Below are 19,577 nucleotides of genomic sequence, written 5' to 3'. Positions count from 1 at the left end.
GCATGCACATGATGTGAGTGAGGCGTCCCACCCAGGGCTCCTGGAGAGTAAGGGAGATACTGTAAGTGAGGTGCCCCAGACAGGGCTCCTGGAGAGCATTAGAGATTCTGCGCACGAGCCATCCCAGCCAGGGCTCCAGGAGAGCATGGACATATTGTGAGCGCGGTGTCCCAGCCAGGGCTCCAGGAGAGCATTGGAGATTCTGCGCACGAGCCATCCCAGCCAGGGCTCCAGGAGAGTATTGGAGATTCTGTAAGTGAGCCATCGCAGCCATGGCTCCAGGAGAGCATGGACATGTTGTGAGCAAGGCATCCCATCCAGGGCTCCAGGAGAGCATGGGAGATTCTGCAAGTGAGGTATCTCTGCCCGGGCTCGAGGAGAGCATGCACATGTTGTGAGAGAGGCATCCCATCCAGGGATCCAGGAGAGCATGGGAGATTCTGCAAGCGAGGTATCTCTGCCAGGGCTCCAGGAGAGCATTGGAGATTCTGCGAGCGAGGCATCCCAGCCAGGACTCCTGGAGAGCATTGGAGATTCTGCAAGTGAGCCATCCAAGCTAGGGCTCCAGGAGAGCATGGACATGTTGTGAGCGAGGCATCCCTTCCAGGGCTCCAGTAGAGCCTGGGAGATTCTGCAAGCAAGGTATCTCTACCAGGGCTCCAGGAGAGCATGGACATGTTGTGAGCGAGGCGTCCCAGCCAGGGCTCCAGGAGAGCATGCACATGATGTGAGTGAGGTGTCCCAGCCAGGGCTCCAGGAGAGCATGGACATGTTGTGAGCGAGGCTTCCCAGCCAGGGCTCCAGGAGAGCATGGGAGATTCTGAGAGCGAGGCATCCCAGCCAGTGCTCCAGGAGAGCATGGACATATTGTGAGCGAGGCATCCCAGCCAGGGATCCAGGAGAGCATGTGAGATTCTGTGAGTTAGGCGTCCCTGCCAGGGCTCCAGGAGAGCATGGATATGTTGTGAGCAAGGTGTCCCAGTCAAGGCTCCAGGAGAGCATGGGAGATTTTGGGAGTGCGGCATCCCAGCAAGGGCTCCAGGAGATTCGGTGAGCGAGGCATCCCTTCCCTGTGGCAAACTGCCACCCGGTGGCAGACAGGGGAACTGTAACCTCTGGATGTCCTGATGAGGTTTTGAAAAAGGGCCTGATGCCTAGACCCAGTTCCAGGTGGCCGGGTAAAATCCGGCAATGCCCCACAAAAGGTGGCGCGCCGCAGTGATGCCGTGACGTCCCGAGGAATTCCTTGAGTGGATTCACAGATGGTGAGATTCTGTGAGTGAGGCATCCTGGCCAGGGCTCCAGGAGAGCATGGGAGATTCCGCGAGTGAAGCGTCTCAGCCAGGGCTCCAAGAGAGCATGGGAGACTTAGTAAACGAGGCATCCCGGCCAAATCTCCATTAGAAGAATGGAAGATTCTGTGAGCAGGGAGTTCCAGCCATAGCTCAAGGAGAGCATGGGAGATTCTTGGAGCGAGGCAGACTGGCCAGGGCTCCTGGAGAGCATGGGAGATTCTGTGAGTGAGCCATCCAAGCCAGGGCTCCAGGAGAGCATGGACATATTGTGAGTGAGGTGTCCCTGCCAGGGCTCCAGGAGATAATTGGAGATTCTGCACACGAGCCATCCAAGCCAGGACTCCAGGAGAGCATGGACATATTGTGAGTGAGGCATCCCATCAAGGGCTCCAGGAGAGCATGGGAGATTCTGCGAGCAAGGTATCTCTGCCAGGGCTCCAGGAGAGCATTGGAGATTCTGTGCATGAGCCATCCCAGCCAGGGCTCCAGGAGAGTATTGGAGATTCTGTGAGCGAGCCATCCCAGCCAGGGCTCCAGGGGAGCATGGGAGATTCTGCGAGTGAGGTATCTCTGCCAGGGTTCCAGGAGAGCATGGACATGTTGTGAGCGAGGCGTCCCAGCCAGGGCTCCAGGAGAGCATGGGAGATTCTACGAACGAGGCGACCCTGGCAGGGCTCCAAGAGAGCATGGGAGATTCTGAAAGTGAGGCATCCAAGCCAGGACTCCAGGAGAGCATTCACATGATGTGAGTGAGGCGTCCCAGCCAGGGCTCCAGGAGAGTATGGGAGATTCTGTAAGTGAGGTGTCCCAGCCAGGGCTCCAGAAGAGCATGGACATGTTGTGAGTGAGCCGTCCAAGCCAGGGCTCCAGGAGAGCATGGACATATTGTGAACGAGGTGTCCCAGCCAGGGTTCCAGGAGAGCATGGGAAATTCTGCGAGTTAGGTGTCCCTGCCAGGGCTCCAGAAGAGCATGGATATGTTGTGAGTGAGGCATCCCAGCCAGGGCTCCAGTAGAGTATGGACATGTTGTGAGCGAGAGGTCCCAGCCAAGGCTCCAGGAGAGCATGGGAGATTTTGCGAGCGAGGCGTCCCAGCCAGGGCTCCTGGAGAGCATTGGAGATTCTGTGAGTGATACATCCAAACCAGGGCTCCAAAAGAGCATGGACATATTGTGGGCGAGGTGTCCCAACCAGGGCTCCTGGAGAGCTTTGGAGATTCTGCGAGCAAGGTATCTCTGCCAGGAGAGCATGAGAGATTCTGCGCATGAGCCATCCCAGCCAGGGCTCCAGGAGAGCATGGACATGTTGTGAGTGAGGTAACCCATCCAGGGCTCCAGGAGAGCATGGGAGATTCTGTGAGCGAGGTATCCCTGCCAGGGCTCCAGGAGAGAATGGACATGTTGTGAGTGAGGAGTCCCAGCCAGGGCTCCAGGAGAGCATGGGAGATTCTGTGAGCAAAGGCATCCCTGCCAGGGCTCGAGGAGAGCATGCATATGTTGTGAGTGAGGCATCCCAGCCAGGGCTCCAGGAGAGCATGGGAGATTCTGCGAGTGAGGTGTCCCTGGCAGGGCTCCAAGAGAGCATTGGAGATTCTGCGAGTGAGGCATCCAAGCAAGGACTCCAGGAGAGCATGCACATGATGTAAGTGAGCCATCCAAGCCAGGACTCCAGGAGAGCATGCACATGATGTGAGTGAGCCATCCAAGCAAGGGCTCCAGGAGAGCATGGACATATTGTGAGCGAGGTGTCCCAGCCAGGGCTCCAGGAGAGCATTGGAGATTCTGCGCATGAGCCATCCAAGCCAGGGCTCCAGGAGAGCATGGACATATTGTGAGTGAGACATCCCATCCAGGGCTCCAGGGGAGCATAGGAGATTCTGCGAGCAAGGTTTCTCTGCCGGGGCTCCAGGAGAGCATGGATATGTTGTGTGCGAGGTGTCCCAGCCAGGGCTCCAGGAGAGCATGGACATATTGTGAGCGAGGTGTCCCAGCCAGGGCTCCAGGAGAGCAATGGAGATTCTGCGCGCAAGCCATCCCAGCCAGGGCTCCAGGAGAGCATGCACATGATGTGAGTGAGGCGTCCCAGCCAGGGCTCCAGGAGAGTATGGGAGATTTTGTAAGTGAGGTGCCCCAGCCAGGGCTCCAGGAGAGCATTGGTGATTCTGCGCACGAGCCATCCCAGCCAGGGCTCCAGGAGAGCATGGACATATTGTGAGCAAGGAGTCCCAGCCAGGGCTCCAGGAGAGCATTGGAGATTCTGCGCACAAGCCATCCCAGCCAGGGCTCCAGGAGAGCATGGACATGTTGTGAGTGAGGCATCCCATCCAGGGCTCCAGTAGAGCATGGGAGATTCTGCAAGCGAGGTATCTCTGCTATGGTTCCAGGAGAGCATGGACATGTTGTGAGTGAGGTGTCCCAGCCAGGGCTCCAGGAGAGCATGGGAGATTCTGTGAGCAAAGTATCCCTGCCAGGGCTCCAGGAGAGCATGGACATGTTGTGAGCGAGCCATCCCAGCCAGGGCTCCAGGAGAGCATGGGAGATTCTGCAAGCGAGGCATCCCAGCCACTGCTCCAGGAGAGCATTGGAGATTCTGCGAGCGAGCCATCCCAGCCAGGGCTCCAGGAGAGCATGGGAGATTCTGATAGCGAGGTGTCCCAGCCAGGGCTCCAGGAGAGCATGGACATATTGTGAGCGAGGCATCCCAGCCAGGGCTCCAGGAGAGCATGGGAGATTCTGCGAGCGAGGCATCCCAGCCACTGCTCCAGGAGAGCATTGGAGATTCTGCGAGCGAGCCATCCCAGCCAGGGCTCCAGGAGAGCGTGGACATGTTGTGAGCAAGGCATCCCAGCCTGGGCTCCAGAAGAGCATTGGAGATTCTGCAAGCGAGGCGTCCCAGCCAGGGCTCCTGGAGAGCATGGGAGATTCTGTGAGCAAAGCATCCCTGCCAGGGCTCCTGGAGAGCAGGCACATGTTGTGAGCGAGGCATCCCATCCATGGCTCCAGGAGAGCATGGGAAATTCTGTGAGCGAGGTATCTCTGCCTGGACTCCTGGAGAGCATGGACATGTTGTGAGCGAGGCATCCCTGCCTGGGCTCCAGAAGAGCATTGGAGATTCTGTGAGCAAAGGCATCCCTGCCAGGGCTCGAGGAGAGCTTGCACATGTTGTGAGCGAGGCATCCCAGCCAGGGCTCCAGGAGAGCATGGGAGATTCTGTGAGTGAGGTGTCCCTGGCAGGGCTCCAAGAGAGCATGGGAGATTCTGCGAGTGAGGCATCCAAGCAAGGACTCCAGGAGAGCATGCACATGATGTAAGTGAGCCATCCAAGCCAGGACTCCAGGAGAGCATGCACATGATGTGAGTGAGCCATCCAAGCCAGGGCTCCAGGAGAGCATGGACATATTGTGAGCGAGGTGTCCCAGCCAGGGCTCCAGGAGAGCATTGGAGATTCTGCGCACGAGCCATCCAAGCCAGGGCTCCAGGAGAGCATGGACATATTATGAGTGAGACATCCCATCCAGGGCTCCAGGGGAGCATGGGAGATTCTGCGAGCAAGGTTTCTCTGCCGGGGCTCCAGGAGAGCATGGGAGATTCTGAGAGTGAGGTGTCCCAGCCAGGGCTCCAGGAGAGCATGGACATGTTGTGTGCGAGGTGTCCCAGCCAGGGCTCCAGGAGAGCATGGACATATTGTGAGCGAGGTGTCCCAGCCAGGGCTCCAGGAGAGCAATGGAGATTCTGCGTGCAAGCCATCCCAGCCAGGGCTCCAGGAGAGCATGGACATGTTGTGAGTGAGGCATCCCATCCAGGGCTCCAGGAGAGCATGGGAGATTCTGCGAGTGAGGTATCCCTGCCAGGGCTCCAGGAGAAAATGGACATGTTGTGAGCAAGACATCCCAGCCAGGGCTCCAGGAGAGCATGCACATGATGTGAGTGAGGCATCCCAGCCAGGGCTCCAGGAGAGTATGGGAGATTCTGTAAGTGAGGTGCCCCAGCCAGGGCTCCAGGAGAGCATTGGTTATTCTGCGCACGAGCAATCCCAGCCAGGGCTCCAGGAGAGCATGGACATATTGTGAGCAAGGTGTCCCAGCAAGGGCTCCAGGAGAGCATTTAAGATTCTGTGCACGAGCCATCCCAGCCAGGGCTCCAGGAGAGCATGGACATGTTGTGAGCGAGGCATCCCATCCAGGGCTCCAGTAGAGCATGGGAGATTCTGCAAACGAGGTATCTCTGCTAGGGTTCCAGGATAGCATGGACATGTTGTGAGTGAGGTGTCCCAGCCAGGGCTCCAGGAGAGCATGGGAGATTCTGTGAGCAAAGCATTCCTGCCAGGGCTCCAGGAGAGCATGGACATGTTGTGAGTGAGGCATCCCAGCCAGGGCTCCAGGAGAGCATGGGAGATTCTGTGAGCAAAGCATTCCTGCCAGGGCTCCAGGAGAGCATGGACATGTTGTGAGCGAGCCATCCAAGCCAGGGCTCCAGGAGAGCATGGGAGATTCTGCGGGCAAGGCATCCCAGCCAGTGCTCCAGGAGAGCATGGACATGTTGTGAGCAAGGCATCCCATCCAGGGCTCCAGGAGAGCATGGGAGATTCTGCGAGTGAGGTATCTCTGCCAGGGCTCCAGGAGAGCATGGACATGTTGTTAGCAAGGCATCCCAGCCAGGGCTCCAGGAGAGCATTGGAGATTCTGCATGTGAGGTGTCCCAGCCAGGGCTCCAGGAGAGCATGGGAGATTCTGTGAGCAAAGCATCCCTGCCAGGGCTCCAGGAGAGCAGGAACATGTTGTGAGCGAGGCATCCCAGCCAGGGCTCCAGGAGAGCATGGGAGATTCTGCGGACGTCGCATCCAAGCCAGGGCCCCAGGAGAGCATGCACATGATGTGAGTGAGGCTTCCCAGCCAGGGCTCCAGGAGAGCATGGGCATATTGTGAGTGAGGCGTCCCAGCCAGGGCTCCTGGAGAGCATGGGAGATTCTGCGAGTTAGACATCCCTGCCAGGGCTCCAAGAGAGCATGGATATGTTGTGAGCGAGGTGTCCCAGCCAGGGCTCCAGGAGAGCATGGACATATTGTGAGCGAGGTGTCCCAGCAAGGGCTCCAGGAGAGCATTGGAGATTCTCCGCACGAGCCATCCCAGCCATGGCTCCAGGAGAGCATTGGAGATTCTGCGCAAGAGCCATCCCAGCCAGGGCTCCAGGAGAGCATGGACATGTTGTGAGTGAGGCATCCCATCCAGGGTTCCAGGAGAGCATGGGAGATTCTGTGAGCAAGGTATCTCTGCCAGGGCTCCAGGAGAGCATTGAAGATTCAGCGCGCAAGCCATCCCAGCCAGGGCTCCAGGAGAGCATGGACATGTTGTGAGTGAGGCATCCCAGATAGGGCTCCAGGAGAGCATGGGAGATTCTGTGAGCAAGGCGTACCTGCCAGGATTCCAGGAGAGCATTAACATGTTGTGAGCGAGGCATCCCAGCCAGGGCTCCAGGAGAGCATGGGAGATTCTGCGAGCGAGGTATCTCTGCCTGGGCTCCTGGAGAGCATGGACATATTGTGAGCAAGGTGTCCCAGCCAGGGCTCCAGGAGAGCATTGGAGATTCTGTGCACGAGCCATCCAAGCCAGGGCTCCAGGAGAGCATGGACATATTGTGAGTGAGACATCCCATCCAGGGCTCCAGGGGAGCATGGGAAATTCTGCGAGCAAGGTTTCTCTGCCAGGGCTCCAGGAGAGCATGGGAGATTCTGAGAGTGAGGCGTCCCAGCCAGGGCTCCAGGAGAGCATGGATATGTTGTGTGCGAGGTGTCCCAGCCAGGGCTCCAGGAGAGCATGGACATATTGTGAGCGAGGTGTCCCAGCCAGGGCTCCAGGAGAGCAATTAAGATTCTGCGCGCAAGCCATCCCAGCCAGGGCTCCAGGAGAGCATGGACATGTTCTGAGTGAGGCATCCCATCCAGGGCTCCAGGAGAGCATGCACATGATGTGAGTGAGGCATCCCAGCCAGAGCTCCAGGAGAGTATGGGAGATTCTGTAAGTGAGGTGCCCCAGCCAGGGCTCCAGGAGAGCATTGGTGATTCTGCGCATGAGCCATCCCAGCCAGGGCTCCAGGAGAGCATGGACATATTGTGAGCAAGGAGTCCCAGCCAGGGCTCCAGGAGAGCATTGGAGATTCTGCGCATGAGCCATCCCAGCCAGGGCTCCAGGAGAGCATGGACATGTTGTGAGTGAGGCATCCCATCCAGGGCTCCAGTAGAGCATGGGAGATTCTGCAAGCGAGGTATCTCTGCTAGGGTTCCAGGAGAGCATGGACATGTTGTGAGTGAGGTGTCCCAGCCAGGTCTCCAGGAGAGCATGGGAGATTCTGTGAGCAAAGCATCCCTGCCAGGGCTCCAGGAGAGAATGGACATGTTGTGAGCGAGGCATCCCAGCCAGGGCTCCAGGAGAGCAAGGGAGATTCTGCGAGCGAGGCATCCCAGCCAGGGCTCCAGGAGAGCATACACATGATGTGAGTGAGGCATCCCAGCCAGGGCTCCTGGAGAGTATGGGAGATTCTGTAAGTGAGGTGCCCCAGCCAGGGCTCCAGGAGAGCATTGGAGATTCTGTGCATGAGCCATCCCAGCCAGGGCTCCAGGACAGCATGGACATATTGTGAGCGAGGTGTCCCATCCAGGGCTCCAGGAGAGCATGGGAGATTCTGTGAGCAAGGTATCTCTGCCAGGGCTCCAGGAGAGCATGGGAGATTCTGATAGCGAGGCGTCCCAGCCAGGGCTCCAGGAGAGCATGGACATATTGTGAGCGAGGTGTCCCAGCCTGGGCTCCAGGAGAGCATGGGAGATTCTGTGAGCGAGGCATCCCAGCCACATCTCCAGGAGAGCATTGGAGATTCTGCGAGCGAGCCATCCCAGCCAGGGCTCCAGGAGAGCGTGGACATGTTGTGAGCAAGGCATCCCAGCGTGGGCTCCAGAAGAGCATTGGAGATTCCTCAAGCGAGGCGTCCCAGCCAGGGCTCCTGGAGAGCATGGGAGATTCTGTGAGCAAAGCATCCCTGCCAGGGCTCCTGGAGAGCAGGCACATGTTGTGAGTGAGGCATCCCATCCAGGGCTCCAGGAGAGCATGGGAGATTCTGCGAGCGAGGTAACTCTGCATGGGCTCCTGGAGAGCATGGACATGTTGGGAGCGAGGCATCCCAGCCTGGGCTCCAGAAGAGCATAGGAGATTCTGCCGGCATCACGTCCCAGCCAGGGCTCCAGGAGAGCATGCACATGATGTGAGTGAGGCGTCCCAGCCAGGGCTCCAGGAGAGCATGGGAGATTCTGCGAGTTAGGCGTCCCTGCCAGGGCTCCAAGAGAGCATGGATATGTTGTGAGCGAGGTGTCCCAGCCAGGGCTCCAGGAGAGCATGGACATATTGTGAGCGAGGTGTCCCAGCAAGGGCTCCAGGAGAGCATTGGAGATTCTGCGCGCAAGCCATCCCAGCCAGGGCTCCAGGAGAGCATGGACATGTTCTGAGTGAGGCATCCCATCCAGGGCTCCAGGAGAGCATTGGAGATTCTGAGAGCGAGGCGTCCCAGCCAGGGCTCCAGGAGAGCATGGACATATTGTGAGCGAGGCGTCCCAGCCAGGGCTCCAGGAGAGCATGGACATGTTGTGAGTGAGGCATCCCATCCAGGGCTCCAGGAGAGCATGGGAGATTATGCGAGCAAGGAATCTCTGCCAGGGCTCCAGGAGAGCATGAGAGATTCTGAGAGCGAGGCGTCCCAGCCAGGGCTCCAGGAGAGCATGGACATATTGTGAGCGAGGCGTCCCAGCCAGGGCTCCAGGATGGCATGGGAGATTCTGCGAGCAAGGCATCCCAGCCAGTGCTCCAGGAGAGCATGGACATGTTGTGAGCAAGGCATCCCATCCAGGGCTCAAGGAGAGCATGGGAGATTCTGCGAGTGAGGTATCTCTGCCAGGGCTCCAGGAGAGCATGGACATGTTGTTAGCAAGGCATCCCAGCCAGGGCTCCAGGAGAGCATTGGAGATTCTGCGTGTGAGGTGTCCCAGCCAGGGCTCCAGGAGAGCATGGGAGATTCTGTGAGCAAAGCATCCCTGCCAGGGCTCCAGGAGAGCAGGAACATGTTGTGAGTGAGGCATCCCAGCCAGGGCTCCAGGAGAGCATGGGAGATTCTGCGGACGTCACATCCAAGCCAGGGCTCCAGGAGAGCATGCACATGATGTAAGTGAGGCTTCCCAGCCAGGGCTCCAGGAGAGCATGGGTATATTGTGAGTGAGGCATCCCAGCCAGGGCTCCTGGAGAGCATGGGAGATTCTGCGAGTTAGACATCCCTGCCAGGGCTCCAAGAGAGCATGGATATGTTGTGAGCGAGGTGTCCCAGCCAGGGCTCCAGGAGAGCATGGACATATTGTGAGCGAGGTGTCCCAGCAAGGGCTCCAGGAGAGCATTGGAGATTCTCCGCACGAGCCATCCCAGCCATGGCTCCAGGAGAGCATTGGAGATTATGCGCAAGAGCCATCCCAGCCAGGGCTCCAGGAGAGCATGGACATGTTGTGAGTGAGGCATCCCATCCAGGGCTCCAGGAGAGCATGGGAGATTCTGTGAGCAAGGAATCTCTGCCAGGGCTCCAGGAGAGCATTGGAGATTCAGCGCGCAAGCCATCCCAGCCAGGGCTCCAGGAGAGCATGGACATGTTGTGAGTGAGGCATCCCAGACAGGGCTCCAGGAGAGCATGGGAGATTCTGTGAGCAAGGCGTATCTGCCAGGATTCCAGGAGAGCATTAACATGTTGTGAGCGAGGCATCCCAGCCTGGGCTCCAGGAGAGCATGGGAGATTCTGTGAGCGAGGTATCTCTGCCTGGGCTCCTGGAGAGCATGGACATGTTGTGAGCGAGGCATCCCAGCCTGGGCTCCAGAAGAGCATTGGAGATTCTGCAAGCGAGGTGCCCCAGCCAGGGCTCCTGGAGAGCATGGGAGATTCTGTGAGCAAAGCATCCCTGCCAGGGCTCCAGGAGAGCAGGCACATGTTGTGAGCGAGGCATCCCAACCAGGGCTCCAGGAGAGCATTGGTGATTCTGCGCACGAGCCATCCCAGCCAGGGCTCAAGGAGAGCAGGGACCTATTGTGAGCAAGGAGTCCCAGCCAGGGCTCCAGGAGAGCATTGGAGATTCTGTGCACGAGCCATCCCAGCCAGGGCTCCAGGAGAGCATGGACATGTTGTGAGCGAGGCTTCCCATCCAGGGCTCCTGTAGAGCATGGGAGATTCTGCAAGCGAGGTATCTCTGCTAGGGTTCCAGGAGAGCATGGACATGTTGTGGGTGAGGTGTCCCAGCCAGGGCTCCAGGAGAGCAAGGGAGATTCTGTGAGCAAAGCATCCCTGCCAGGGCTCCAGGAGAGAATGGACATGTTGTGAGCGAGGCATCCCAGCCAGGGCTCCAGGAGAGCATGGGAGATTCTGCGAGTGAGGCATCCCAGCCAGGGCTCCAGGAGAGCATACACATGATGTGAGTGAGGCATCCCAGTCAGGGCTCCTGGAGAGTATGGGAGATTCTGTAAGTGAGGTGCCCCAGCCAGGGCACCAGGAGAGCATTGGAGATTATGTGCATGAGCCATCCCAGCCAGGGCTCCAGGACAGCATGGACATATTGTGAGCGAGGTGTCCCATCCAGGGCTCAAGGAGAGCATGGGAGATTCTGTGAGCAAGGTATCTCTGCCAGGGCTCCAGGAGAGCATGGGAGATTCTTATAGCGAGGCGTCCCAGCCAGGTCTCCAGGAGAGCATGGACATATTGTGAGCGAGGCGTCCCAGCCAGGGCTCCAGGAGAGCAAGGGAGAATCTGCGAGCAAGGCGTCCCAGCCAGTGCTCCAGGAGAGCATTGGAGATTCTGCACATGAGCCATCCCAGCCAGGGCTCCAGGAGAGCATGGACATATTGTGAGCGAGGTGTCCCATCCAGGGCTCCAGGAGAGCATGGGAGATTCTGTGAGCAAGGTATCTCTGCCAGGGCTCCAGGAGAGCATGGGAGATTCTGATAGCGAGGCGTCCCAGCCAGGGCTCCAGGAGAGCATGGACATATTGTGAGCGAGGCGTCCCAGCCAGGGCTCCAGGAGAGCATGGGAGATTCTGCGAGCGAGGCATCCCAGCCACATCTCCAGGAGAGCATTGGAGATTCTGCGAGCGAGCCATCCCAGCCAGGGCTCCAGGAGAGCATGGACATGTTGTGAGCAAGGCATCCCAGCCTGGGCTCCAGAAGAGCATTGGAGATTCTGCAAGCGAGGCGTCCCAGCAAGGGCTCCTGGAGAGCATGGGAGATTCTGCGAGCGCGGTATCTCTGCCTGGGCTCCTGGAGAGCATGGACATGTTGTGAGCGAGGCATCCCAGCCTGGGCTCCAGAAGAGCATTGGAGATTCTGCAAGCGAGGTGCCCCAGCCAGGGCTCCTGGAGAGCATGGGAGATTCTGCGAGCAAAGCATCCCTGCCAGGGATCCAGGAGAGCAGGCACATGTTGTGAGTGAGGCATCCCAGCCAGGGCTCCAGGAGAGCATGGGTGATTCTGCCGGCATCACGTCCCAGCCAGGGCTCCAGGAGAGCATGCACATGATGTGAGTGAGGCGTCCCAGCCAGGGCTCCAGGAGAGCATGGGAGATTCTGCGAGTTAGGCGTCCCTGCCAGGGTTCCAAGAGAGCATGGATATGTTGTGAGCGAGGTGTCCCAGCAAGGGCTCCAGGAGAGCATTGGAGATTCTGCGCGCAAGCCATCCCAGCCAGGGCTCCAGGAGAGCATGGACATGTTGTGAGTGAGGCATCCCATCCAGGGCTCCAGGAGAGCATTGGAGATTCTGTGAGTGAGCCATCCCAGCCAGGGCTCCAGGAGAGCATGGACATGTTGTGAGTGAGGCATCCCATCCAGGGCTCCAGGAGAGCATGGGAGATTCTGTGAGCAAGGAATCTCTGCCAGGGCTCCAGGAGAGCATGAGAGATTCTAAGAGCGAGGCGTCCCAGCCAGGGCTCCAGGAGAGCATGGACATATTGTGAGTGAGGCGTCCCAGCCAGGGCTCCAGGAGGGCTTGGGAGATTCTGCGAGCAATGCATCCCAGCCAGTGCTCCAGGAGAGCATGGACATGTTGTGAGCAAGGCATCCCATCCAGGGCTCCAGGAGAGCATGGGAGATTCTGTGAGTGAGGTATCTCTGCCAGGGCTCCAGGAGAGCATGGACATGTTGTTAGCGAGACATCCCAGCCAGGGCTCCAGGAGAGCATTGGAGATTCTGCATGTGAGGTGTCCCAGCCAGGGCTCCAGGAGAGCATGGGAGATTCTGTGAGCAAAGCATCTCTCTCCGGGCTCCAGGAGAGCAGGCACATGTTGTGAGTGAGGCATCCCAGCCAGGGCTCCAGGAGAGCATGGGAGATTCTGCGGACGTCGCATCCAAGCCAGGGCTCCAGGAGATCATGCACATGATGTGAGTGAGGCATCCCAGCCAGGGCTCCAGGAGAGCATGGGCATATTGTGAGCAAGGCGTCCCAGCAAGGGCTCCAGGAGAGCAATGGAGATTCTCTGCACGAGCCATCCCAGCCATGGCTCCAGGAGAGCATTGGAGATTCTGCGCAAGAGCCATCCCAGCCAGGGCTCCAGGAGAGCATGGACATGTTGTGAGTGAGGCATCCTATCCAGGGCTCCAGGAGAGCATGGACATATTGTGAGCGAGGTGTCCCAGCAAGGGCTCCAGGAGAGCATTGGAGATTCTCCGCATGAGCCATCCCAGCCATGGCTCCAGGAGAGCATTGGAGATTCTGCGCAAGAGCCATCCCAGCCAGGGCTCCAGGAGAGCATGGACATGTTGTGAGTGAGGCATCCTATCCAGGGCTCCAGGAGAGCATGGACATATTGTGAGCGAGGTGTCCCAGCAAGGGCTCCAGGAGAGCATTGGAGATTCTCCGCACGAGCCATCCCAGCCATGGCTCCAGGAGAGCATTGGAGATTCTGCGCAAGAGCCATCCCAGCCAGGGCTCCAGGAGAGCATGGACATGTTGTGAGTGAGGCATCCTATCCAGGGCTCCAGGAGAGCATGGGAGATTCTGTGAGCAAGGTATCTCTGCCAGGGCTCAAGGAGAGCATGGGAGATTCTGAGAGCGAGGTGTCCCAGCCAGGGCTCCAGGAGAGCATTGGAGTTTCTGCGCATGAGCCATCCCAGCCAGGGCTCCAGGAGAGCATGGACATGTTGTGAATGAGGCATCCCATCCAGGGCTCCAGGAGAGCATGGGAGATTCTGTGAGCAAGGCATCCCAGCCAGTGCTCCAGGAGAGCATTGGAGATTCTGTGAGCGAGCCATCCCTGCCCGGGCTCCAGGAGAGCATGGACATGTTGTGAGCAAGGCATCCAAACAAGGGCTCCAGGAGAGCATGGGAGATTCTGTGAGCGAGGTATCTCTGCCAGGGCTCGAGGAGAGCATGCACATGTTGTGAGTGAGCCATCCCAGCCAGGGCTCCAGGAGAGCATGGGAGATTCTGTGAGCAAGGTATCTCTGCCAGGGCTCCAGGAGAGCATGGGAGATTCTGAGAGCAAGGCGTCACAGCCAGGGCTCCAGGAGAGCATGGGAGATTCTGTGAGCGAGGCATCCCAGCCATGGCTCCAGGAGAGCATGGGAGATTCTGCGAGCGAGGTATCTCTGCCAGGGCTCCAGGAGAGCATGGACATGTTGTGAGCGAGGCGTCCCAGCCAGGACTCCAGGAGAGCATTGGAGATTCTGCGAGCGAGGCGTCCCTGCCAGGGCTCCTGGAGAGCATTGGAGATTCTGCGAGTGATCCATCAAAGCCAGGGCTCGAGGAGAGCATGGACATGATGTGAGCGAGGCATCCCATCCAGGGCTCCAGGAGAGCATGGATATGTTGTGAGCGAGGTGTCCCAGCCAGGGCTCCAGGAGGGCATGGACATATTGTGAGCGAGGTGTCCCAGCAAGGGCTCCAGGAGAGCATTGGAGATTCTGAGCACGAGCCATCCCAGCCAGGGCTCCAGGAGAGCATGGACATGTTGTGAGTGAGGCATCCCATCCAGGGCTCCAGGACAGATTGGGAGATTCTGTGAGCAAGGCATTTATGCCAGGGCTCCAGGAGAGCATGGGAGATTCTGAGAGCGAGGCATCCCAGCCAGGGCTCCAGGAGAGCATTGGAGATTCTGCACTCGAGCCATCCCAGCCAGGGCTCCAGGAGAGCCTGGGAGATTCTGCGAGTTAGGCGTCCCTGCCAGAGCTCCAGGAGAGCATGGATATGTTGTGAGCGAGGCATCCCAGCCAGGGCTCCAGGAGAGCATGGACATATTGTGAGCGAGGTGTCCCAGCCAGTGCTCCAGGAGAGCATTGGAGATTCTGCAAGCGAGGTGTCCCAGCCTGGGCTCCAGGGGACCATGGACATGTTTTGAGTGAGGCATCCCATCCAGGGCTCCAGGAGAGCATGGGAGATTCTGCGAGCGAGGTATCCCTGCCAGGGCACCAGGAGAGAATGGACATGTTGAGAGCGAGGCATCCCAGCTAGGGCTCCAGGAGAGCATGGGAGATTCTGCGAGTGAGGCATCCCAGCCAGGGCTCCTGGAGAGCATGGACATATTGTGAGCGCGGTGTCCCAGCCAGGGCTCCAGGAGAGTATTGGAGATTCTGTGAGTGAGCCATCCCAGCCAGGGCTCCTGGAGAGCATGGACATGTTGTGAGCAAGGCATCCCATCCAGGGCTCCAGGAGAGCATGGGAGATTCTGCAAGTGAGGTATCTCTGCCCGGGCTCGAGGAGAGCATGCACATGTTGTGAGTGAGGCATCCCATCCAGGGCTCCAGGAGAGCATGGGAGATTCTGCGAGCGAGGTATCTCTGCCAGGGCTCCAGGAGAGCATTGGAGATTCTGCGAGCCAGGCGTCCCAGCCAGGGCTCCTGGAGAGCATTGGAGATTCTGCAAGTGAGCCATCCAAGCCAGGGATCCAGGAGAGCATGGACATGTTGTGAGTGAGGCATCCCATCCAGGGCTCCAGGACAGAATGGGAGATTCTGTGAGCAAGGCATCTATGCCAGGGCTCCAGGAGAGCATGGGAGATTCTGAGAGCGAGGCATCCCAGCCAGGGCTCCAGGAGAGCATGGACATATTGTGAGTGAGGGGTCCCAGCCAGGGCTCCAGGAGAGCATTGGAGATTCTGCGCTCGAGCCATCCCAGCCAGGGCTCCAGGAGAGCATGGGAGATTCTGCGAGTTAGGCGTCCCTGCCAGAGCTCCAGGAGAGCATGGATATGTTGTGAGCGAGGCATCCCAGCCAGGGCTCCAGGAGAGCATGGACATATTGTGAGCGAGGTGTCCCAGCCAGGGCTCCAGGAGAGCATTGGAGATTCTGCGAGCGAGGCGTCCCAGCCTGGGCTCCAGGGGACCATGGACATGTTTTGAGCGAGGCATCCCATCCAGGGCTCCAGGAGAGCATGGGAGATTCTGCGAGCAAGGTATCCCTGCCAGGGCACCAGGAGAGAATGGACATGTTGTGCGCGAGGTATCCCAGCTAGGGCTCCAGGAGAGCATGGGAAATTCTGCGAGCGAGGCATCCCAGCCAGGGCTCCAGAAGAGCATGCACATGATGTAAGTGAGGCATCCCAGCCAGGGCTCCTGGAGAGTATGGGAGATTCTGTAAGTAAGGTGCCCCAGACAGGGCTCCTGGACAGCATTAGAGATTCTGCACATGAGCCATCCCAGCCAGGGCTCCAGGAGAGCATGGACATGTTGTGAATGAGGCATCCCATCCAGGGCTCCAGGAGAGCATGGGAGATTCTGTGAGCAAGGTATCTCTGCCAGGGCTCCAGGAGAGCATGGGAGATTCTGAGAGCAAGGCGTCCCAGCCAGGGCTCCAGGAGAGCATGGGAGATTCTGTGAGCGAGGCATCCCAGCCAGGGCTCCAGGAGAGCATGGGAGATTCTGCGAGCGAGGTATCTCTGCCAGGGCTCCAGGAGAGCATGGACATGTTGTGAGCGAGGCGTCCCAGCCAGGACTCCAGGAGAGCATTGGAGATTCTGCGAGCGAGGCGTCCCTGCCAGGGCTCCTGGAGAGCATTGGAGATTATGCGAGTGATCCATCAAAGCCAGGGCTCAAGGAGAGCATGGACATGATGTGAGCGAGGCATCCCATCCAGGGCTCCAGGAGAGCATGGATATGTTGTGAGCGAGGTGTCCCAGCCAGGGCTCCAGGAGGGCATGGACATATTGTGAGCAAGGTGTCCCAGCAAGGGCTCCAGGAGAGCATTGGAGATTCTGAGCACGAGCCGTCCCAGCCAGGGCTCCAGGAGAGCATGGACATGTTGTGAGTGAGGCATCCCATCCAGGGCTCCAGGACAGATTGGGAGATTCTGTGAGCAAGGCATCTACGCCAGGGCTCCAGGAGAGCATGGGAGATTCTGAGAGCGAGGCATCCCAGCCAGGGCTCCAGGAGAGCATGGACATATTGTGAGTGAGGGGTCCCAGCCAGGGCTCCAGGAGAGCATTGGAGATTCTGCGCTCGAGCCATCCCAGCCAGGGCTCCAGGAGAGCCTGGGAGATTCTGCGAGTTAGGCGTCCCTGCCAGAGCTCCAGGAGAGCTTGGATATGTTGTGAGCGAGGCATCCCAGCCAGGGCTCCAGGAGAGCATGGGAGATTCTGTGAGCGAGGCATCCCAGCCATGGCTCCAGGAGAGCATGGGAGATTCTGCGAGCGAGGTATCTCTGCCAGGGCTCCAGGAGAGCATGGACATGTTGTGAGCGAGGCGTCCCAGCCAGGACTCCAGGAGAGCATTGGAGATTCTGCGAGCGAGGCGTCCCTGCCAGGGCTCCTGGAGAGCATTGGAGATTCTGCGAGTGATCCATCAAAGCCAGGGCTCGAGGAGAGCATGGACATGATGTGAGCGAGGCATCCCATCCAGGGCTCCAGGAGAGCATGGATATGTTGTGAGCGAGGTGTCCCAGCCAGGGCTCCAGGAGGGCATGGACATATTGTGAGCGAGGTGTCCCAGCAAGGGCTCCAGGAGAGCATTGGAGATTCTGAGCACGAGCCATCCCAGCCAGGGCTCCAGGAGAGCATGGACATGTTGTGAGTGAGGCATCCCATCCAGGGCTCCAGGACAGATTGGGAGATTCTGTGAGCAAGGCATCTATGCCAGGGCTCCAGGAGAGCATGGGAGATTCTGAGAGCGAGGCATCCCAGCCAGGGCTCCAGGAGAGCATTGGAGATTCTGCACTCGAGCCATCCCAGCCAGGGCTCCAGGAGAGCCTGGGAGATTCTGCGAGTTAGGCGTCCCTGCCAGAGCTCCAGGAGAGCATGGATATGTTGTGAGCGAGGCATCCCAGCCAGGGCTCCAGGAGAGCATGGACATATTGTGAGCGAGGTGTCCCAGCCAGTGCTCCAGGAGAGCATTGGAGATTCTGCAAGCGAGGTGTCCCAGCCTGGGCTCCAGGGGACCATGGACATGTTTTGAGTGAGGCATCCCATCCAGGGCTCCAGGAGAGCATGGGAGATTCTGCAAGCGAGGTATCCCTGCCAGGGCACCAGGAGAGAATGGACATGTTGTGAGCGAGGCATCCCAGCTAGGGCTCCAGGAGAGCATGGGAGATTCTGCGAGTGAGGCATCCCAGCCAGGGCTCCAGAAGACCATGCACATGTTGTGAGTGAGGCGTCCCAGCCAGGGCTCCTGGAGAGAACGGGAGTTTCTGTAAGTGAGGTGCCCCAGACAGGGCTCCTGGACAGCATTAGAGATTCTGCGCATGAGCCATCCCAGCCAGGGCTCCAGGAGAGCATGGACATATTGTGAGCGCGGTGTCCCAGCCAGGGCTCCAGGAGAGTATTGGAGATTCTGCACATGAGCCATCCCAGCCAGGGCTCCAGGAGAGCATGGACATGTTGTGAATGAGGCATCCCATCCAGGGCTCCAGGAGAGCATGGGAGATTCTGTGAGCAAGGTATCTCTGCCAGGGCTCCAGGAGAGCATGGGAGATTCTGAGAGCAAGGCGTCCCAGCCAGGGCTCCAGGAGAGCATGGGAGATACTGTGAGCGAGGCATCCCAGCCAGGGCTCCAGGAGAGCATGGGAGATTCTGCGAGCGAGGTATCTCTGCCAGGGCTCCAGGAGAGCATGGACATGTTGTGAGCGAGGCATCCCAGCCAGGACTCCAGGAGAGCATTGGAGATTCTGCGAGCGAGGCGTCCCTGCCAGGGCTCCTGGAGAGCATTGGAGATTCTGCGAGTGATCCATCAAAGCCAGGGCTCGAGGAGAGCATGGACATGATGTGAGCGAGGCATCCCATCCAGGGCTCCAGGAGAGCATGGATATGTTGTGAGCGAGGTGTCCCAGCCAGGGCTCCAGGAGAACATTGGAGATTCTGCGCACGAGCCATCCCAGCCAGGGCTCCAGGAGAGTATTGGAGATTCTGTGAGTGAGCCATCCCAGCCAGGGCTCCAGGAGAGCATGGACATGTTGTGAGCAAGGCATCCCATCCAGGGCTCCAGGAGAGCATGGGAGATTCTGCAAGTGAGGTATCTCTGCCCGGGCTCGAGGAGAGCATGCACATGTTGTGAGTGAGGCATCCCATCCAGGGCTCCAGGAGAGCATGGGAGATTCTGCGAGCGAGGTATCTCTGCCAGGGCTCCAGGAGAGCATTGGAGATTCTGCGAGTGAGGCGTCCCAGCCAGGGCTCCTGGAGAGCATTGGAGATTCTGCAAGTGAGCCATCCAAGCCAGGGCTCCAGGAGAGCATGGACATGTTGTGAGTGAGGCATCCCATCCAGGGCTCCAGGACAGAATGGGAGATTCTGTGAGCAAGGCATCTATGCCAGGGCTCCAGGAGAGCATGGGAGATTCTGAGAGCGAGGCATCCCAGCCAGGGCTCCAGGAGAGCATGGACATATTGTGAGTGAGGGGTCCCAGCCAGGGCTCCAGGAGAGCATTGGACATTCTGCGCTCGAGCCATCCCAGCCAGGGCTCCAGGAGAGCATGGGAGATTCTGCGAGTTAGGCATCCCTGCCAGAGCTCCAGGAGAGCATGGATATGTTGTGAATGAGGCATCCCAGCCAGGGCTCCTGGAGAGCATGGGAGATTCTGTGAGCAAGGTATCTCTGCCAGGGCTCCAGGAGAGCATGGGAGATTCTGAGAGCAAGGCGTCCCAGCCAGGGCTCCAGCAGAGCATGAGAGATTCTGTGAGCGAGGCATCCCTGCCAGGGCTCCAGGAGAGCATGGGAGATTCTGCGAGCGAGGTATCTCTGCCAGGGCTCCAGGAGAGCATGGACATGTTGTGAGCGAGGCGTCCCAGCCAGGACTCCAGGAGAGCATTG

This window comes from Taudactylus pleione, unplaced genomic scaffold, assembly GCF_031769625.1.
Source record: "Taudactylus pleione unplaced genomic scaffold, aTauple2 ptg000217l, whole genome shotgun sequence".
In the NCBI taxonomy this organism is placed as follows: Eukaryota; Metazoa; Chordata; class Amphibia; order Anura; family Myobatrachidae; genus Taudactylus; species Taudactylus pleione.
The sequence above is the reverse complement of the archived record's forward strand: the minus strand, read 5'-3'. Positions refer to the sequence as shown.